The sequence below is a fragment of the Phalacrocorax aristotelis genome, chromosome 3, assembly GCF_949628215.1.
Source record: "Phalacrocorax aristotelis chromosome 3, bGulAri2.1, whole genome shotgun sequence".
NCBI lineage: Eukaryota > Metazoa > Chordata > Aves > Suliformes > Phalacrocoracidae > Phalacrocorax > Phalacrocorax aristotelis.
In genome coordinates this window covers 20,034,984-20,051,530 of record NC_134278.1, presented here as the reverse complement: position 1 = coordinate 20,051,530, position 16,547 = coordinate 20,034,984, and positions in this window count along the sequence as shown.

The window sequence follows — 16,547 nt, the reverse complement described above, 5'->3', positions numbered from 1 at the left end:
TGAATGCTAAATCTAATTACATAATTAGACATCTGCATTATTAACTGATCTGTGGTGACATAACAAATGCATCCTTTGAATTCCATTGTCTTTGTACATTTGATCTATAAGTTATTTGGTGTGCAGCTGATAAAAGACCATATATTTCAGCAGCCTTATTATACCAAATTTACCAAGTTGAGATAGAAATGAATGGTCTGGCATATGGTTAACTAAACAGCTATAAGTTAGCTACAGATGATCTGTAGCATATCTCAGCATGAAAATTTTATTTCTTAAATATCACTGAAATGCAATAGATTGCATTTTGCATGGAAGTATTACATGTGAAAATATCCTCCAAAATTAAATTATTATAGACTGAAAAAACATGACACTGATGGGGAAGCTGAAAAATACAGGTGAGGCTGAAAATGAATTTAATTGACATTTAAGAATCAGTAGAGAGTTGATGAAATGCAAAGAGACACTAGTCAGCTATTTCTGACTAGAAATATTTCTGACTAGAAGATGCTATGAGAAGAGTGGAGACAATGTGAAGAGAAATGAAGAGTGAATTACAGCAGATTTGTTTTAGTATCTTTGTAATAATACTTTATAAAGTTGAAGGTCTGATAGTTGTAAGCACAAATTGTCACTCCTTGATTTTTTTTTTTTTACAGATGTCCTGTGCATTTAGGTGTGCAAAACTAATTCATTTGAAACAAAAACCAAAGACTGGTTTCTAGGGCCACATAGATTTCCATTAGCTTCAGTATATAGTGCACTAAGAAGGAATGCATTTTTCGTTATGCATTGTGGCATATTTCTTTGTTCATAACTTAGTGCTTCAAAGCTATAAGATGTACGTTACAGGACATTCAGAAAATTGGAATTAGGGCATCATGTAACTATCTTGGAGTTCATATACCTGGAAGGAGAGGATATGTTGATGCACAAAGTGAGGATGAGTTTCTGTTCTGCTTTGGGGTGCTTTTTTCACTAGTAAGGCTGTGCTGCCTAAAGGAGCAATTGGACCATCAAGTTTCTCCCATATGGAGAATGGTATTGGAACAGCAAGGTCCCTTATGTGGGATTCACGGGGATTCTATGACACAGAGATTTATATTCCAATTCTTTGTTTAAGGCTGAAATTCACATACTTTGCAACATTTCTATATACCGCCCTTTATCTCACTCGCTTACATAGATTCATTTAATATCACAATATCCCTGTAAGTGAATCAGGGGATTTTATTAGTGGATAAGATGCAGGCACCCATCTGGCCTTCAGGTAATCAATCTGGATTCAGTTCCCAGGTTTTCATGTTACCTTGGCCAAATTACATAACTTCCTTCAACCAGGGAAATTTTTTTCCTTCCCCCTCCCCCCATTTTTAATACTTTATCAATTCCTATTATGACCAATTTGGAACAGAGGTTGCCTGTTTCTGCATTTCTTTCCTTTACCTGGAAGAATCTTAGCTGAACCCCCAGGCACTAAAAATGAAAATGAAAATTCTATCCATTTTACAGAAGCATAAGGAGAGCACAGAAAAACTATTTTATATAGTTTAGTTTCTCAGAAATTTCGCGGCAGTAACAGAACAGAAATGGAGCTTTCCTAGTTCTTTTGCACATCTTTTTAGTGGTTGTGCTACATGTCCTCTGAGGAAAAGTTGAACCTACAGCAGATATATGCTGAGGATGCTGGCTAAGGGCTTGTCATTGTAAAAGTGTGAGAAAATTAAATGAAAGAGAACAAAATGAGAGTCTTTCTGAGAGAAAAGATTTCATATCCTGAAATGTTTCATGTTTGACATATCCAAGTTCAATGAATGTCAAATAATAAAGTCATTTTGCATGTTTATGTTTACCTGCAGTAACTTGGATAACCTCCCTATAAATTCCATCTCTTGTATCAGCCAGTTTCTGTTTCTACTCCAAAAAAGCATGATGTTGAAAGAATTTTGAGGCAGCAACTAATATAGTAGCCATTTTATGCATTACCTTCCTTTCTGTTCAGTCAGAGCAGATGTGTCATTGCATACCAACCACATGCTGGAAATCTGGCAAAACTACAGCATGGATCTTAAGTCAGCCTACACAGAGACAAAAATCTTTCCCTGTGCCTGTGAATACTCTGGGTCTTTTGGTTCTTGGGACCAATGGTGGCTTCTGAATGTAGCTCAGCTGTGCAAAAAGCTTCAAGCTACAAAATAAGCCTCAAAGTTGGCTTACCTCCAATACCATCTGTGCTTTCAGATCTTAAACATGTATCTATTCAGATGCATTAACATGTGCAAATCCATTGTTTTATTTAAAGTAGCAAAAGACAATGAAAAATAAAAGGGGAGAAAAACCACCCGCAGTGTGGAACCCCCTAATGTTGTTTTTCATTGAAGGGGTTGTGGGGACAGAATATCACTTCTACTGTTAGCTGTAAGTGTTGTATTTCCTGGGTGAGTGATGTGAAGACTATTACTATGTGATGTATAGTAACTCCAAGTGGAGTTTTGCATGCAAATGTGTTATTCTGAAGTCATAAAATAGTTACTTGCCATAAAGAAAGGCAGCTGATTTTAGGCCAAGTGGCTGTATTTTATCTAGTCATCATTATGGAAAATTAATTTTTATGCTCCTTCACTTGGTAGATTCTGAGATCTCTCTTAAAATAAGAAATAATAAGATAATAATAATAATAATAAATTCTAGCTGGTACAGAGCAGTAGTACAACTACTAGAATAGTACTTCTTAAATTATTTCTTCATGAAAATAGTTAATCTATAAGAGAATATGGATATAAGATCCGTGCCTATGTGCAACGTCGTATATATGTAATAGATAGAAATCCCTCTGGAGTGCAAAAGTTTCCCATTCCCTTTAGGGAGTTTCAGATAAGTCCCTACATTTTATACAGAGACTCAGTGACATGTATTGTGAGCACTTGAGCATTGTACTTTTTTTCATTATTTTTACAATATGCATTAAAATCACATGTAAGAAGTCAGCAGCTAAACTACCCATGTTTTGAGGAAGTCTTGGCACTGTGGTTACTATAGGCTTTGGTAGTGACTGTCTTCATTTTCTTTTCATCTTATTGCATGTTGCTTTCCAAACACCTGCAGCATGTGAAATGTGAAATAAGATATAATAGTTACATATGTTTTAGCTCTACAAGTTGTCATAAGGTGGAACGCTATAGCTTGTGTTTTGTGGGCAAGCAGAGATGATTGGAACAGTTCATTTAGGTTTCAGCCTCTGGGTCTGGGATTTGTAGGTATTGCCCATTTTGGAAGCTGCTAAAACTGCTGACCTTGCCTCAGATTCTGTTCTTTACACTGCTCAGAAAAGGCTACTGAATGCAGTTTTTCTATACTGGACTATTCCTAGTTTTTTAAGTAGCACCCTACAATAAATCCTTCCTTGTTGCCTATTATACTACTCTGTCACAATTATTCCAGAGTCATTCGTGCCAGTCGCTTGTCAATCCCATGTCCGTTTCTTTGAGAGAAACAGATTGCTGAACTGTACATATGCCACTGTCAGAAAAGTTGCCAGTGATTTCTCTCTCATGATTTTCAGTTGCTATTTCCCACTTGGGCACTCTACAAGGAGGAAAATACAAATACATCTCAATATTTCCCCACTTTTATCTAATGGTAATTTTTTATTTCTTATTGGTGATATGATGACTACTTCCTACTGCTCCAAGCTGCTTGGTTGGTGTGCTTTATGTATGCCACTGGTCCATGGCAACCACGAAACCCTAGATGCTGCTGAACCTTTCCTATGTTGGATAGAGACAAATTAGATGATAGTTTTAAATCAGCAGCTTTTTAGTCTGGCAGTGCAAGTAATCTGAGAGGATACAAATGCCAGCAGCATTTATATGCTGCTCCCCTGATGGGACTGTCTGCTGTCTTGGCTCTCCTAAATAAATCTTTTCTCCTAGCTGTCCAAATTTTGCTTGGAATGACAACAAGTTAAATGGCTTTCACCAGGTTGAGAACTGTTTCTTCCCCTGCCTCACGACTGTTCCCCAGGCATCTGCAAGGCAATGAGATGTGCTGCCATGATGAAGCGGAAGCTGGAGTTAAAAGGTTTCTTAGACTGTACATGTACGTAGGACAAACTCTTCAGCAGCATCATTATGTAGGTTACCACCATTAACCACTATTTTTTAGAGATTGGATGTGTAATTAGTGACAGATAATTATCACAAGTTCTTCTCCATTCACTTTACATTCCTTTTCTTTCTCTTTGCAAAAGCTTCTTTTTGAGAGAAGAAGCAATTAGTATTATTTCAGCTTCATGAATTCTACTTAACCTGGGACATAAAATATTATTTATTTGCTCTTTATTGACAGATGATGTGCCTGAAATAGTAAACTTTGATGGTTATTTAATAAGTCAGGCCTTAACCTAGAAGCACTGCACTGTGACCGCAAAAAGCTTTCCATATTTTAACATTTAGATCTATGATTGCTGCTTGCATGTTCTATTTATTTATGAAAAAGATTAATTTATTCATTTGTACTTAGTATCCATTAAACAGGGATGATATCCTTCAAACAGTGATGAATTGTCAGCTAAGCAGGCCAAAGATTTTTCCTGAACAAGAAGTCTATTTTAGCAAATAGCATAGCCCACAAAGAAAGCCAAGAATGTCTAGAAGGTTGGCAATTTTTGAATGCCTTGTGTTTATGATATGTGTACTAAATGGCTCAGATGGTAAAAGAACAAACAATCTGAAGTCTGCATTTCTGCACAATGCATTTAGGGTCTTTTATATGTCTGCACTTGGTTATTCCCAAATAGGATACATTGGACACATTACCACATAAAGCAAGGATTTTATTGAAACAATGTAGTAGTACTGGAGCTACCTTTCCCAATATTTGCGTGTTATAATTTTATAATTTCTGCTTTGTTTTAGCTAAACGTACATTTAGTGTTTGAGGTCCTCAGCTTCCTAGGTGCCTAGTTCCCACAGTTTTCAACAGGAGTTAGTTACAATGGCACTCACAATGCCTTGAGGAAAATTTGTGCCATAGCATAGGGTTCATGTCCTGGTATCAGTCGCCAAGAGCTATGCACTTACCTTAGGGCACTTCTCTCTTATAGGTAGTGGACCCAGATCCTGTCTAAGGCAATTAGACATCTGTTTTAGCTAGATGTGTTGAATCAGGCAAAGAATAATTTCTTAGTAGGATCTCTACTTCTAGGTGAGATGAATCCCACTCCTTTTTATCAGCTTAACTTACTTGGTAGTATCTATGAATGCTGTTAATGTGAAGAATCTGAGAGTATTCCAGGTACTAAGAGCAGTGTATGTTAAACTGTGTGATTACTTCAGATCACTGAACGTAGGACTATTTTGGTCCTACCTCTTCTACATTATGTCTGCCCAACATCTTTTGCTATCCTGATTCCTCCACAGGTACTTCCTGACCTACCCTTCTGTGGCCTCTTTCTGAATTGTCTCATCAGAGACACTTTTTCTGGGCCTCAGATAATGTTTTCTCCAGATTATTCTGATGCCAAACGAGTGGTGGCAAACATGGACCACAGGCCATGTTGTATAGTAACCTATATTGGATGTTAGTAACCTATACAACATCAAGAAGCTGCCTGCCATTATTTACTAATTTACACTCCTTACTGCTAAGGCTGACACTGTTTCATTAAGAGAACTGGCAAATGCATTTAATGTATGAAAAGGCTACAGAAAGCCCAGAGAGTACTGTGAGGAGATAAGACGCCTTTTAACAAGATATGCTTATTTATCTACTGGTAAGCAGTGTGTTGGCCAGCTGTGCATCCTGAAAAAATAATTTTTGCTGTAGTAGGTGGGGTGGGCTAGAGGAAATGTGTTGTTGAAACTCAATGAGATGTGTGAGGATGTAGTAAATAATAAAAAGAAATGCGGAGCAGTCCTTGTGCAGGGTAGCTTGAGGTGATGCAATGGATGATGGTGAGACAATGCTGGGGGTGTGTGACATTTGTTGGTTGCAGAATGCATCTGTGAGATGAGGATGAGGGAGCAGAACTATAGGAGTGGGGAACATCGGCAGTTGTATTCCTGATCACTGGCTCATTGTCATACATGTGTTATGGATTCAAATACACAACTTTGGCTCATAACGATGCCTTTTTGTTTTTAACATACAGGCCCAAAGCAGAAAAATGGTACAGCTATGTGGGTAAGGATGCATGCCACTTAACTGATAGTCTGGATTGCTGGTATTTCCAAAAGGAAGAATGTTATATATTCTAATATGTTCATTATTGAGTTGGATGTTAGTTCTCCTAGTATCCCATACAGCTTGTCAAAAGTCAGTCTGGCTCCACAAATATTGCAACAGGGAAGTGGCCTCAGTTTTAGAAAGGGAAGTTGATGGAGGTATGTTAAACTGAGGAAGTCTGCAGCTGAGTTAGACTCTTATGTACTCAATTCCTTTCTCTCCATCTCTTTTTTTTTTTTTTCTGTAGCACATCAGGGTCCTAAAATACTTCATCCATTAATAAATTAGCTTTGAATTTTTAAGGTGATAGATACTTAGATCTAGATTTACAGAATAACCATAACTGGGAAATGCTATTGTACCTCTATAGCTGCTTATATGTACTAATACAGATTATTTCTATAACATTTTGTATCAGATGGGAAACTATGTGATGTAGAGGTGCATGTAAAAAGCACGAAAATCACAGGCTATGAAGTCACTCCATATTTACATTCAGATACAAAGATTCACTTGTAAGTATTGGAGGCAAATGTTGTAAATGAATCTCTTTATATCAATCACTTAAAAACCATACATTTACACCATTAAAAACGTAACATTTAAAATACATATTAGCTTGAGATTTTTCAAATTTGTTTTGACATTCTCGTTCTTGCTACTTTTACTTGAAAACAGACATCCAAACAGCAGACATGGCTTTGAAAATTGTGGCATTAAACATTGAAACCATGAAAACATTTTGCAAGTTCTTGGAATTCTTACATTTTACAGTAAAGGCTAAATTTCAAGAAAACATTTTTCACCAGATCTTACAATAAAAGCATCCCTGCATCTATGTCTCACACCAGCATGACATGACATTCTCCTGGGGGAATACGTCGTCTCGCAGAGACCTTCCACATATAAGTCAGTTCTCTTTTGAACAGATGTAAGATAATTGCAAGAGGTGTGTGAGCCTACATAGCTGGGTCAGAGGGTGAATTCTGCTCTCATACCAATGCAAACTCTCACCGAAAGTAATATTTACATACATAGGAAAACAGAATTTGTTCATCTGGTGGTTTCACAGGTGAACAAAAGGGCTGGAGTTGGCTTGGTGTCTTTACTCCTCAGTTGTATGAGCCTAATTGAATATTAACATAATTAAACTCACCACGTATTGACAGATTACGTTTCACGCTGACTTCCATACTGTTACAGGGAAAGGAAATTTGCTTCAGGTGCTACTGCCTTTTCCCAATGGCCTGAATAGACAGAAACGGGAGGGGGAGCTGTGGGAACAGGAAAAAGAAAGGGAACTATTATTTTGCTTTCAATAAAAGAGGAAGAGGAACTACTCCAATTTGTTTTAACCCTACCTGTTCTCACCTAAAAGACTACTTTTTTTAACCTAACAGAATGGAGGCTAAGAAGTCATAGGGTTGCCAAGTATAAATATGCTGGGAAGTGAATGCTGGAGGGGGAAGAGAAGTACTTCAAGGTGAGAGACGATATTGGCACATGAAGAACTGAGTGTAAATAACAGACAGGAGTAAACACAGTCTGGAAATCTGAAGGTTTCTAACTCATTAGAGTGACACAGTTCTGCCTTCCAGTAGGAGGAAGTAAAATTTTAAGCACTTTTAAGATAGGCATTGGCAGGTTACTAAAAGATTTGGTGACTGAACTAGCAGGGAACTGGGTTCAGAGCTCCAAAAACTTTCTTTTATACTTCTGTGGGTTTGAGGAAGGAAAAGTAAATCTAGCCTGGCATTGTAGATAGCTCTTTGTGAGACTCCCAGCTTCTATAAGCAAGAGAATGTTCACAAGAGGAACCTGCAAATACCCCAAGGTATTATGCAGCAGTATTTATGGAGGGCTGACTTCTGCTTTAAATGTGTTCTGCATCTGGCAGAGGAGAAGGTGGGGACCTGTGCCTCACACATGTGCTGTAATTGCTCTGTCTGCTGGCTTCTGGGAGGGAAAAAGAGCAGCATTGCTGTAGGAAATGCCTAAAATAGCCTTGTTCAGTTGTCTGTCTGCAAAGGAGGATGCATAGCTGTGGATCCTCAGAGGAGTTATGTGCTTCTTTATGTCTCAGAGTTAGCTATTGAAGTGTGCTAGAAAAGCAGAATCTAAGCACTTGCCCAAGCATCCTTGGGTGTTCCTACTGCTTAGCTTAGATGTCTCCTTTGGTTTTTGCTCTGCATGTAATATGCCCATGTTTAAAGCTTTAACCGTGATTTTTCAAAGGTCTCCATGGAAACAGCTTCAGCTATCTAAGCTAGCACACACCTGTCTTGGCTGTGATCATCATCAACACCTATCATCCTCTGCAGAAGGGGAATTACTAGCCCCAGTGGGTGCTACCTAGAAGATGGAGATAGAAATGGAATTCAGTGTTGAATTCACTTCCATACTTCATCGGAGCAGCAACAAGCTGTAATAATCCCAAGAAAATCTACTTCAGTAATGCAAAAGATACAAATAAAACCTCAAGTAATTTCCCACCTGGAGAGAGACAGAGAGAAAATACAAGTTTCTTCTAAAATTAGTATAGTATTCACATACTATGGTGCTCATAGTAATATTAAACCTTTCCCCCAGTAGAACACATGGAATGTGACTGTGGTTTTCTTTAGATTCACTTAGTAGTATGAATAAGTAGAATTCAATAAGTAGAACATGCACTACAGACTTATGAGTTGTTCTGTTTTTGAAGGATGCTTCTGTCCTTATGGTTCTTCATTACACCTTAGTCACAGTTATTTTACTGCTATTTAGTGAACAGTTCCCCTTTTCTTAACTGGCCATATTTCTTATTAAGCAAATTTAGTCAAGGCTTTGGCAAAATTATATAATAAATGTATTAAGTAATAGAAAACTTCATATACCATTAAAATTACAGTTCTAATCTTGAAAACAGCATAAAATACATTCAGTAATTAATGTTGAAAACATTTTCTTTATGACATTAGAGTTGTTACAATGGCAAGAAAATATTTTAATGTCAAACTGAAATTCTTTTATTCTTTTTTATTTAGAACTGTCTTACAATGCCATTATTGTGTACGACAGTATTTTATTGTATACACTTTATCCAAAAACAGTGTACCTGTGAAAGACGGTATTGCACAGGATAGTAGTGCAATAGTAATTGAAAATGTTATTTCTACTGCCTTATGCAATGTGATCTGCTTTTGTTTAATTCACACCATAGCTAAATAATTTCCTCTTACTAATAAAAACATTACAAAGTATTCTTATTCTAGTTGCACTATGTCATTTTTCAGTAATTGTGTGGTGTATTAAAAGACATTTTCAGCTAAAAACCCTGCTGTCACTAATAAATGGGGTCATTTTAATAATCATTTGTAAGTAAAATGAATAATCTTAATGCTTAAATAGGAGCGGCAATGTAGTGCACAGTTAACCTGGGGTTTATCTAAATTAGAGCCACAAAGAGTAATAACTGAAAACCGAAACAAAACCTACCTCTGCCACTTTCTGAACTAAGGCTGCTAGTCTATATTATTAACTTGACAAGGCAATTCAAGACTAGCTACCTCTTTCACACAGGCTCAAAACTGTCTATTTTTCAGTGATCAGTGATTATGTTGACAAAGCCAAATGCATTCTGTCCTACCCTTGTCTACCTCGTCCGGGACTGTGATTGAATCTCAGAGTGTGAAAGGCTACATAAAACCTGCACACTCATGGGGTGGGTGCAATGAGATGAAAGATACAGATACATGTGTGGTGCTTTCACAGGAGTGCAATCCATGTGCAGGCTTCAGGCTGAAGGCGCACACGTAATTAAGTTTGTTGTGACTTTCTGTGCTCTGCTCCCAGTTAATGTTGCCTGTGTACCCCAATGACTGAGCCTGGTAACGGTGTTAATGGGGCAAAGCACAGTTTTTCTGAACTATTGAGTAACAGAGACAAAAACCATTGCAACACAATATCTGTAGTAATAAATGTTCACCCTCTGTGCACCATTTAGGTGGTTTTCATACAGTATGATCTTAAGAAAAGCAATTTTTAAATGTTTTTATTTTAATTCATAAGACAAACAGCGGCATGTTTGTCAGACAACGGGGCTTCTCTGGATGTGTGGGGGAAGTTTATGAAAGCACTGGAACCTGCCTTCTCTCTGGGCTTAGTGGGATACTTAATGTTATTAAAACTGGGGTGGGGAGAGAGAGAGAGAGGCGGCTACCTGATAGCGATTGCACTGGTTCTGTGAGAGGATGCTGCTGGAGGGGCACTCGTGCTGTTATTACACATTTGTATAGTTTAAACAGAATCTTCTACAATAGACTTGTGAATGTTTCCTCTTCATGAAAATGACGTATTTGGAATTTATGCAGGTTAGCTGTTGAGAGATGAAGCATGCTGCTAGTTAAACACCTTCATCTAATACTTTTGTGTCTTGCAGGGATTCTGTTAGAACAAACCCACTAAGGATTAGAAGATGCTGAACTACTAAGAGGCTTACTATGATTTATAAGGAGAAATATAAATACTATTATTTATAAGAAACAACTAAATATATTTCTCCCAGGAAAGGAGAAATTTATCCTGGAGTAAAGGCTCCCAGGAACTTGTGTTACAGCTCCTTTTGCTAATTTAATGCCTAGGTCATGAATTTATTTTGATTTGGTCCATACTAAATCCTAAAGCTAAGCTCTGGCTATAAGAGATAATTGGACAATGGAATCAGAGAAGTTTTATTAATTACCATTTTTAAATTAGCAATGACAAGACCCATCTCTAGTAGACTATCTGAAGGTGAGATGAAATCCTTGTGCAGAAAATGATGGAGGTATAATGAAGTCTTCAAAAGTGTTCAACGTCTGCTTTTAGAATTGCATTAGAGACTGCCTACTTGCAAAAGTACCAGCATTATTCCTTGACACTGAGTTCCCTGACAATGAATCAGATTCCATGGAAGTGATTTCTGACTGTAATTCATTAAGAATTGTTTATGAAGTTTCTTATCACATGATTTTCCTTGTGACCAAAGTTTCCACAAGATAAACTTATAAATGAGCCCATCCAGCAAGAGTAAAAGATTGCTCAAGACTCTAATAGGCCACAAATTGGATTGCTGAACAATCCTCTAATCTGTTGTCTCTGTTCTTCTTTCTCTATAACTAAGACTAAGGAAAAAAAAGCTATGAGCTGCTGTCAGCTGTAATTATGCCCAACTCAGATAAAATGTCCTGACCTGTGAGAGGTAGGTCAAATGTCAGAGAAGGCTTGTGGGAAACAGTGGAAGGTTGAAGGCTTCTAAATAAGCTTTGCAAGCATTTACCCCTTTTGTAGAAAATAGCTGTGAATTTCTAAACCAGAAAAATTATAGAAAATGTCAAAGCATGTCTACAGTGACCCTGTTCTATACTAATCTCTTGTCAGGCATATTGATGAGTTAAGTGGCTTAATAATTATTTCACCATCAGAGATGGCACATATTGATGCCTATTCAGCAGACAGCGTTTTTTATATTTTATGTCTGGATTAGACCAGCTTAAGTCATGATGTTTAATGTTGTCTGTGTACATACATTGATGCTAAAACTGGAATCAACATGTTTTAATTTGACTGAATTTGCTAATCCATTCAGTTCCACTCAGTAATCCATTGTACAGGCAAAATTTTTATAGAAACCTGAAGTTTACAAGAAAGTTAATATCAATTTACAATAGAAAAATTTAATACTTCTCAGGACTACCTTGATGCTATGTTTACAGAGGTGATGACTCTGTAACTTATTTTTTGTCAGCTGGAGGAGCGACTTGAACTATCCACTTGCTTATGAAAGGAGATGGTCAGCCGAAATGGGGATTACCAAGTGAGAAATGAACTATCAAACCCACAGTTTTGTGAATACAGCCTGAAATCTTTTATTCAACCTGAAGTAGTCACTTTCATGCATGACACCACCATTTTCAATTATTAAAATACTGCATTTGGTAAGTAAATATGGTTGAAGTGGTATGCCTAGCTTGAAATGAAGCAGGTTAAATGTGGAGAATAGGGAGCAGTTACAAATTCTCAAGACTGAGGTAATTTTCTTTTCTGTTTTGGTAAATGGGATGCAAAGTCAGGGATATGTATCAAGAAGTAAGAACCAGAATATTCAGTCCAAACTGAGTACCATTTAACTTGTACATTAATATTATTACTGTGCTTATTTATAAAACATTAAAAATATATTGAATAGCTTTACAGGCAAATAGATTGCTGACTTGCAAGCTCAGAAGAATCTTGTTTACTCAGGATGAATTATTACTCTCCCAGTACTTATACCACTTCTGTAGCCAAAACAAACTGTCCTTTCCTTGGGCGTGCTGATGGAGAGGACACTTTGGCTGAATCCCCCTACCCTTTCTCCACTCCTCTCTTTTTCTTTTTTCTGTACTGAAAGATTGCACTTGTGGTGCATTTCCAGTTTGACAGAAGTGGCCATTATATCCAACCTTGAATCATTAAGGGGCATTGGATTGTTACTTGACCAATTAGTCTGACTCCACTGAAATTTTCAAAGCAAAATATATGATATTTTGATGTCCTGAGGAGAACAGAATATATATATTGTCAATGAACAATTGTCTGTTTAATATTTTCCCCAGAATATTAATATATAAATCAGTTACCTGTTGAGTCATGCCAAGCTTGTTTGAATTTTGATGCTGCTGAAAATACATTTTGAATGACCTTACAGTTCTTATAATGCATAATAGAATCGCTTTTATTTTTAAAAAAAAGCATGTAAAAATGTCTTCAATTTTATGTGGACATAATCAGTGTAGACATCAATTTATTTAAATGGTAATACTTTCCACAGTGTTTTCCCCCTAGCTCTAACCGCCCAGGACACCTCTGTGTCAGGTACTTCTCCATTATTATTTCTTCAGTGGCTTTTTATCTTTCTTATCTTTAATGTTGTAGGTGATGCGTTTTAGATTAAAGCAGCATATTAATGCTTAAAATGCAAAAGTCACGTTGATATAGAAATATTATAAACTTTTTTTATTCTCCTGAAAGATATTCTCTGGAGCCACATATTTTGCATGCCATGGTTAGATGTCTGTTCAGAAGAGAAAAATATGATAATGAGTTTCAGTAGAGTTAGAGGGCTTGTATTGCAATTTTGTTTTATTGCTAGGATTACACTAATTCTAGGGAATAAACAGGTGAGCTCTGGCTCCATCTCATATAGTGTTTCAGATATAAGAAGTTTCTGTAAGGACTGCTGGTCTGGTGAGTGGGGCAGCTCTCCCAAGTGAGACAACAGGATTTGAGCAATGCTGTCTGTACAAAACCCTGAAGTTTCAATACAGAAATACTGTTTTAGTAGCTGCCCACCCTTCAACCACCTTAAATATTAACATTATCCTCAATGGTGCATTCTCCTGTTTGCTGAGAAGTTCATTCCAATATTTTCCTGCTATAGCTATTCCAGTCACAGAAGGAAGTTTGTCATCAATAAACAGAAGCTTTCATTTTATGCATTAATCCTTTACTCATAAACATGGAGATTTTTAGCCTTCTAGTAATAATACTCACAAGCCTTTTTTTCTTCAATGGATGGCAGAAATAGGTTGAAGCTATTTTACCTGACCCTGACACACCATAAAACTAGTTGGCAGATAATGCTGTGTATCACAAGAAACTGTAATGGTAGATATCTTTTTAGCTGTTCTTTAAGTACTGCATGGGCAGCAAGAAGGGTAGGATCTATCTCCTACTACTGTGTGGAGTCAGTAATACTCTAATCTCTGCCCGTGTTCAAAACTCCTGTGTACAAACTATGACCACCTAATGAGAAATAACTCTTTTCATAGGAGATGGCTTGCCCATGTTGCAGTGGATAACAGCTAATGTAATCTTTGCATATTGTCAACTGACACACATTTGTCCAGGAGTTATAAATGACAATCTGATAAAATAAACTGCTGACCTTGGATGCCTTTTACTTCTTCAAATTGTACACTTCACATTTGAAGTGACCAGTTGTGGAAAGAAACTTATATAGTTTTAAAATTGCTCCTCTTGATATATAAGGAAAAGAAAGACACTTGGATAATTGAATTTTGATGACAAAAAATGTGGTTCTCTAATACAGAACTGAAATCTAGTATTTTCTTTGCTTAGCACACAGGAGTCAGGGTTTAAGAAACTAAGATTCTGGTACATCTTCTGCATCTGCACCAGCATTTAACTGGTTTGCTTTGAATATTCGTATTATATTGATTTCATATAATCATATGAAAATGTTTAGTTACTGGTTTGTGTGTGCCCTTCTTATTAGAGATATGGCATGACTCAGTAAGTGTAACATTTCCTTGAAACAGTCTATACAGAAACTTCACCTCTTCTACCACTTTTATCTGTACTTCAGTGCTTGTCTCTTACCCTAAAAAAGATAATTTGCATGTCCTTGAAATGAAAGTTTAATGTTATATAAAGTACACACATGTATAAAAGTAACACAATCACTTTGTAACATCAAATTTTAAAAAATTTTATAGTGAGATTTCAAGCCCATGTATTGAGTATTGGTTCTTACTTTTTAAGAAGGACTTGCAGTGAGGTTGTTCCTATGATTACAATTCTTGTTCCACATCTGCTGCTTTTCTCCACCCTATTCCCCTTTGCATGGTAAAAATCTACCACTAGCGTGCAAACTGAGTAGCACCTTACCTGGTGCTTATCTTTTGGCTATTAGAATAGCTAGAGATGGACTGCTCAGAGAACACAGTAATACCTGGCACTAGTGAGGGTGGATTTGTGCAGTGGTAGTGCAACCACATGCCTAGGCTAAGTAAAAGAACAGAGGAGGCCAAAAATCCCCCAAACCCACTCCTCCCCCCCTCCAAGAAGACAGAAGAAAATTGCACAGGTCGGTTCCCACCCACCCTTCAAAATGCAACCCAGAGCCATTTCATTCTTTGTTCACAGGGTCATTACTGGTATGACAATATCATCTCTTTGTTTTTAGAATCTGTCATCCCCTTGCTGAAGGGCTTGACTCCAAGGGTAAGTACTGATAAGGATGTGGAAGATGGTGGGAAATTCCATGCAGAATGAAGGGGTCTGTTTTAAGCTTGAAGCAGCTGCATAGTCTCACTTACACCTGCCTGCAAAAAAGGGGATTTGGTGAGGCACCCCACCACAAAGGCTTCCTTACTCTCGTGGTTTCATGTAGGATGACAATTCTGATGGAAGAGGCACATTATCATGTACTCCATTCCAAAAAGTAAACAAAGGACAGCCTGACCTTTCTTTAGTATACAGCAAAAAAACCAGAACCAGCCCTGCCCAATTTTTGTGTCTGATTTCCTGCCTGCCTTTAGTTTATTATTCCGCCATTAAGAAAAAAACAAATCAGAACTGTAATGGCAACTATAGGTGACACTATTGAATGTTTTCTGCATTGTAGTGGGGTGTATTCTGATTCTTGTACTTAAGATTGTCTTACTGAATTGCATTAAATGCCCCCTTTTTTTTAGATCCTTGCGATTTTAAACTTTCATTTTCTGTTTGCTTTCATCCAGAAAGATCAAATCAAAAGAGGGGGCAGGGAGGGAATTGTTTCCTTTGCTTTAAGAAATATTATGAAAACATTTTTAATGAGTGGATGTTTTTTTCCGAAATCACATATTTTAGTAGCTTTAATACTAAAATAGCTGATGGTAGTAAGCTAACATTTGAATGGGAAAAAGTCCACAACATGATATGTTTTTGTGTTCTCCCACTGAAGTTATTTTGATTTGACATATGCATATGTGTAACTCACAAATTATACAGCACATTTTGTATTAATTTGACTGCAATACTGTGTAATTTGAGTGTTTTACCTAAATCAGATGCATGCTCAATTCCTTAGTCTCCTGAATTATTCCAGTATGGCACAAATCAATTACGATCTCTAAATATTTGTTTCAAGGAATTGCAAGGAGAGAAGGGATCTTCTCCGATTGGTAATATTCTTTTACAGAGGCGAGCAATTCTTACAGGACCAGGAACCAGGAACTCACTGGTTTTTTGCATACTTTAATATTTCTTTATTCTTGAAAATCTTAATGAGTAAAACTTCATAGTTTGAGCCTAAAAATTAAGTTAAAATATATCCATTTCAGGGATATGAGCAAACTACCATTTTTTCAGAGTGAAAGAGTCTAATTCTTCTGGGTCTCATGGAACTATTATGCTTAATTATGTTAATTAAGGTAGTGACTAGAAATTCCTGGGAACGGGACCCTCCTGTATTAGTCTGTGTAAGCACAGAGGGCACAGTGGGGCTTACAAACAGGGAGGACAGACATTAG